Here is a 6468-nt window from a genome sequence, read left to right as displayed (position 1 = left end):
CAGTCAATCTGGAGGTAAAAGAGTGTCAGAAATGTCAGACTATTTCTTTCTTTGCAACTGTGAGACATGTTTCACCCCAATCTCTCTCTCTCTCTCTCTCTCTCTCTCTCTCTCACACACACACACACACACACACACACAGGTGCTACAAACATTCAGGTTTTCGTGGGAAAAATCCACACACACACACACAGACACACACACACAGACACACACACACACACACACACACACACACACACACACACACACACACACACACACTGGATGTTCTCGCGGGAAAACTCCAGCCACACTCACTGGACACTCAACAGGGGAGGGGCAAAACATATAAAAGATTCTCTGCATGGGAATCCTACCAACATTACACTCAAAAACATGTCAAAAAATGGTGAAATACAGTGGTCGTCATCCCCAAATGTGCGTCAGGCAAAACTGTCTGCAGAAAACATAATAAAGACAGTGCCAGGGCCCACTAGGATGGCAGTGACTCGTGTGACTGACATCAAGTCAGCTTTTGAGCTGGTCATGCCAGATTCAATAAAGAAAATAATTCTGGAAATGACCAATCTAGAAGGGAGGCGTGTGTTAGGGGAGAAGTGGAAGGAGCTGGACAAAACACATTTCGATGCGTATTTGGGGGTCCTCATCCTGGCTGGTCTATAAGTCGAAGGATGAATCGACAGCCAGTCTTTGGGATGCTGAGACGGGCAGGGCTATATTTCGAGCGACAATGTCTCTGGAAACTTTTCACATTTTCTCCAGAGTAATCCGGTTTGATAATTGAGAGACAAGGGCTGGTAGATGGGAGAGAGACAAGCTGGCAGCTATTAGGACATTGTGGGACAAGTGGGTAGAGCAACTTCCACTACTCTATAACCCAGGCCCTAATATCACAGTGGATGAAAGGCTGGTGGCATTCAGAGGTCGCTGCCCATTTAGGCAATACATGCCTTCCAAACCAGCTAAATATGGCATCAAAATCTGGGCAGCATGTGATGCAAACTATTGTGTTTTATATGTTGGTCTTTCAAAAGTAATAAAGTGGTGAAACATTAAAAAAAAAGTTTAAACATGTATTTTTTATGAAAAACGAGTGAATCATATAATAATTGAACCATTACCTGTCAGAGGTAAGGAACACCATTGCACTAAATATTGATAGAATAGTTAGTAATGGAGTTAGTAATGACATATTAACAATGTTTGTTTGGATTTTTTTGGTTTCTGACATCTTTTGGGTATTTAAACATGCACCGGGTCAAATTGACCCGGGAACAGCATTGATGTACCTGAGAAACGAACATAACAGGAGGGTTAATAACAATTTTTGTTTTAGTCTCTTTTTGAAAATTGAGAGAGATCCAGACGTTTTTATCAATCTCATTCCAAATGTTTGGACCTTTACAGGAAACACTGACACTTGGACATTTCAGTTTCCTTTTCTCTCCCTTTAAAAGTTGTTTTCCCCTTGTGGTTAGTTCATGAGTGGGAGCATAAACTGGGATGAGATGAAGAGTGGAAGAGGAGGAAGAGGAGGAAGAGGAGGAAGAGGAGGAAGAGGAGGAAGAGCCTTCACGTGCACGCTCTGGCTGCAGCGTGCACGTGCTCCGGCAGCTAGTAAATCTCGACTCTGTAACCGTGGAGATTCAGGGTCCGACTCAGCAGGAAACCATCAACCAACAACGTCTTCAGAGACCCGGAGCATCACTGAGGACCCGGAGTATCGCTGAGGACCCGGAGCATCGCCGAGGACCCGGAGCATCGCTGAGGACCCGGAGCATCGCCGAGGACCGGGAGCATCGCTGAGGACCCGGAGCATCGCTGAGGACCGGGAGCATCGCTGAGGACCGGGAGCATCGCTGAGGACCCGGAGCATCGCTGAGGACCCGGAGCATCGCTGAGGACCCGGAGTATCGCTGAGGACCCAGAGCATCGCTGAGGACCCAGAGCATCGCTGAGGACCCGGAGCATCGCTGAGGACCCGGAGCGTCGCTGAGGACCCGGAGCATCGCTGGGGACCCGGAGCATCGCTGAGGACCCGGAGCATCGCTGAGGACCCGGAGCATCGCTGAGGACCCGGAGTATCGCTGAGGAGCGGGAGCATCGCTGAGGACCCGGAGTATCGCTGAGGAGCGGGAGCATCGCTGAGGACCCGGAGCATCGCTGAGGACCCGGAGCATCGCTGAGGACCCGGAGCATCGCTGAGGACCCGGAGCATCGCTGAGGACCTGGAGCATCGCAGCCTGCCCGAATTGAACATTTTTGTATTTCACTGTGCCGCGCTGTGACGACATTTTGGCACGTCCAATAGGAGAGAAGGGAGAAGAGAGAGAGTTGTGTCCAATAGGAGAGAAGGTGGTGGAGGCTGCGCCGACTCTGCGCCGAATCTGCACCGACTCTGCGCCGACTCTGCGCCCTACCTGGTGGTAGGCGCGGCACAAACCGCGCTCTACATGAAAGCAGCTTATGAGTGAGTTGTGTCGGTTGGTCGATTATGTTTTCACTCCAAATAAAAAAAACGCACCGCTCCAGGTCTGGAAGGGAAGCAGCCGAGAACCGAACCCTAACCTCTCCTAGGAGATCCTAACCTCTGCTAGGAGAACCTAACCCTAACCTCTCCTAGGAGAACCTAACCCTAACCTCTCCTAGGAGAACCTAACCCTAACCTCTCCTAGGAGAAGCTAACCCTAACCTCTCCTAGGAGATCCTAACCCTAACCTCTCCTAGGAGAACCTAACCCTAACCTCTCCTAGGAGAACCTAACCCTAACCTCTCCTAGGAGAACCTAACCTCTCCTAGGAGAACCTAACCCTAACCTCTCCTAGGAGAACCTAACCCTAACCTCTCCTAGGAGAACCTAACCCTAACCTCTCCTAGGAGAACCTAACCCTAACCTCTCCTAGGAGAACCTAACCCTAACCTCTCCTAGGAGAACCTAACCCTAACCTCTACTAGGAGAACCGAACCCTAACCTCTCCTAGGAGAACCTAACCCTAACCTCTCCTAGGAGAACCTAACCCTAACCTCTCCTAGGAGATCCTAACCCTAACCTCTCCTAGGAGATCCTAACCCTAACCTCTCCTAGGAGATCCTAACCCTAACCTCTCCTAGGAGATCCTAACCCTAACCTCTCCTAGGAAAACCTAACCCTAACCTCTCCTAGGAGAACCTAACCCTAACCTCTCCTAGGAGAACCTAACCTCTCCTAGGAGAACCTAACCCTAACCTCTCCTAGGAGAACCTAACCTCTCCTAGGAGAACCTAACCCTAACCTCTCCTAGGAGAACCTAACCCTAACCTCTCCTAGGAGATCCTAACCCTAACCTCTCCTAGGAGAACCTAACCCTAACCTCTCCTAGGAGAACCTAACCCTAACCTCTCCTAGGAGATCCTAACCCTAACCTCTCCTAGGAGAACCTAACCTCTCCTAGGAGAACCTAACCCCTCCTAGAACCTAACCCTAACCTCTCCTAGGAGATCCTAACCCTAACCTCTCCTAGGAGATCCTAACCCTAACCTCTCCTAGGAGATCCTAACCCTAACCTCTCCTAGGAGAACCTAACCCTAACCTCTCCTAGGAGATCCTAATCCTAACCTCTCCTAGGAGAACCTAACCCTAACCTCTCCTAGGAGAACCTAACCCTAACCTCTCCTAGGAGATCCTAACCCTAACCTCTCCTAGGAGAACCTAACCCTAACCTCTCCTAGGAGAACCTAACCCTAACCTCTCCTAGGAGAACCTAACCCTAACCTCTCCTAGGAGAACCTAACCCTAACCTCTCCTAGGAGAACCTAACCCTAACCTCTCCTAGGAGAACCTAACCCTAACCTCTCCTAGGAGAACCTAACCTCTCCTAGGAGAACCTAACCCTAACCTCTCCTAGGAGAACCTAACCCTAACCTCTCCTAGGAGAACCTAACCTCTCCTAGGAGAACCTAACCCTAACCTCTCCTAGGAGAACCTAACCTCTCCTAGGAGAACCTAACCTCTCCTAGGAGAACCTAACCTCTCCTAGGAGAACCTAACCTCTCCTAGGAGAACCTAACCCTAACCTCTCCTAGGAGAACCTAACCCTAACCTCTCCTAGGAGATCCTAACCCTAACCTCTCCTAGGAGAACCTAACCCTAACCTCTCCTAGGAGAACCTAACCCTAACCTCTCCTAGGAGATCCTAACCCTAACCTCTCCTAGGAGAACCTAACCCTAACCTCTCCTAGGAGATCCTAACCCTAACCTCTCCTAGGAGATCCTAACCTCTCCTAGGAGATCCTAACCTCTCCTAAGAGATCCTAACCCTAACCTCTCCTAGGAGATCCTAACCTCTCCTAGGAGAACCTAACCTCTCCTAGGAGAACCGAACCCTAACCTCTCCTAGGAGATCCTAACCTCTCCTAGGAGATCCTAACCTCTCCTAGGAGATCCTAACCCTAACCTCTCCTAGGAGAACCTAACCCTAACCTCTCCTAGGAGATCCTAACCTCTCCTAGGAGATCCTAACCCTAACCTCTCCTAGGAGAACCTAACCCTAACCTCTCCTAGGAGAACCTAACCTCTCCTAGGAGATCCTAACCCTAACCTCTCCTAGGAGAACCTAACCTCTCCTAGGAGATCCTAACCCTAACCTCTCCTAGGAGAACCTAACCCTAACCTCTCCTAGGAGAACCTAACCCTAACCTCTCCTAGGAGATCCTAACCTCTCCTAGGAGATCCTAACCTCTCCTAGGAGATCCTAACCTCTCCTAGGAGATCCTAACCTCTCCTAAGAGATCCTAACCCTAACCTCTCCTAGGAGAACCGAACCCTAACCTCTCCTAGGAGATCCTAACCTCTCCTAGGAGAACCGAACCCTAACCTCTCCTAGGAGAACCTAACCCTAACCTCTGCTAGGAGATCCTAACCCTAACCTCTACTAGGAGAACCGAACCCTAACCTCTCCTCGGATCTCGGCTCGATTGTTTTGTGCCGCGTCCGAGCGCGATTGCTGCGTTCACAAATACCAAACCAACCGATCTTTAGGGAGAAACGCTCCCTGTTCTGGAACAACTGCTCCAAACGGGACACGTGTGAAATCATCCTTAGTGTCAGGAGGTTGTTCCATTTTTGAAAACCAGCTTTTCCTATGATTTGTTTCCGTGACTCTGGAGACGAGGAGACGGCTGTAAGAGACGGCTGTAAACGTGTTCGTGTCCAGCTGCCCGAGACTGTAAACCACGTTTCACTGCTGCACCTTCGTGTCTCGGCGGCCTCTGACGTCGGGGGGAACGTCTGCCTTTCACCCTCCGTCCCTCATCGTTTCCCCTCATCCAGAGGCCGTGGTCATGTGACCAGGTGGTCATGTGACCAGGTGATCAGCAGGAGTTAATAACTCCTAACTAACTAACTCCTCTCTCTGAAAGAGAGCAATAAGCGAGTGCTGCGACGGCCTGAGCCTGCAGCTCTGCAGCTCTGCAGCTCTGCTGCCTCCAAAGTTGTTTTCCTGGAAGATTAGTCGGCTGACTAATGGTGTAAATGCTGTGTTAATTACCAGCACTGCTACCCCAAACAGTCGTCTCTGCCTGTAACTAATAAGAAATCAATTAGCTAATGAATTGGTCATTAAGTGAAAAGCTAATCTTGGCCGAGGTATTTTCTAATGATTTTTTTTTCTTTTCCTTTTTTTCCCGCTATGATCCTGGCTAATTGCCGTTGTCATACGGCGCTCTCAGCTTTCAGCATGGCTAATGAAGCTTCATTAGATCATAACTGGCACTCTTGGAAGAATCCCCAGCAAATCTGCTTCCCAATTATTTTTAATTGCCAGACATTCTGCACAAACAAGTGCCGCTGCACCTTGCAGAACCGGAGCGTGCCGCCGCCAAGTCGTGTCGCGTCGCGTCCGGGCCTTCGTTGGAGGCCATTAGAGCACGGGGCCGAATCGCCGTTGAGCTGCCGGGGGTTTAAAGAGCTGCCGCCGAGCTGCCGCTGAGTCTGACGGAGTCGACGTCTGACGGAGTTGACACTGACGGAGTCGACGTCCGACGGAGTCGACGTCCGACGGAGTCGACGTATGACGGAGTTGACGAAAGGGCATGTATTTTCCCACCAAAACATGTATTGTTCAGTGCAGCTAGCTGGTTTTTGCTCAGTTGCTAGCTGTCTCAATAACCTCACTAAAATAACTTAATTAAATCCACTACTGTTTAAAAACATGATCATTACAGAGAGACGGTGTTCACGTGTTCCAGCTGTGACCAGAGGAATATCAACATTGTTTGTCTAAAATATTAAATGTAAAAGCTACCAGAGTATGAGTGTTAGCGTAGCATTAAAGCTAGCAAGGCATGAGTGTTAGCGTAGCATTAAAGCTACCAGAGTATGAGTGTTAAAGTAGCATTAAAGCTACCAGAGTATGAGTGTTAGCCTAGCATTAAAGCTACCAGAGTATGAGTGTTAGCCTAGCATTAAAGCTAGCAAGGTATGAGTGT

Source organism: Cololabis saira, chromosome 6, assembly GCF_033807715.1.
Source record: "Cololabis saira isolate AMF1-May2022 chromosome 6, fColSai1.1, whole genome shotgun sequence".
In the NCBI taxonomy this organism is placed as follows: Eukaryota; Metazoa; Chordata; class Actinopteri; order Beloniformes; family Belonidae; genus Cololabis; species Cololabis saira.
This window is presented reverse-complemented; position numbering follows the sequence as displayed.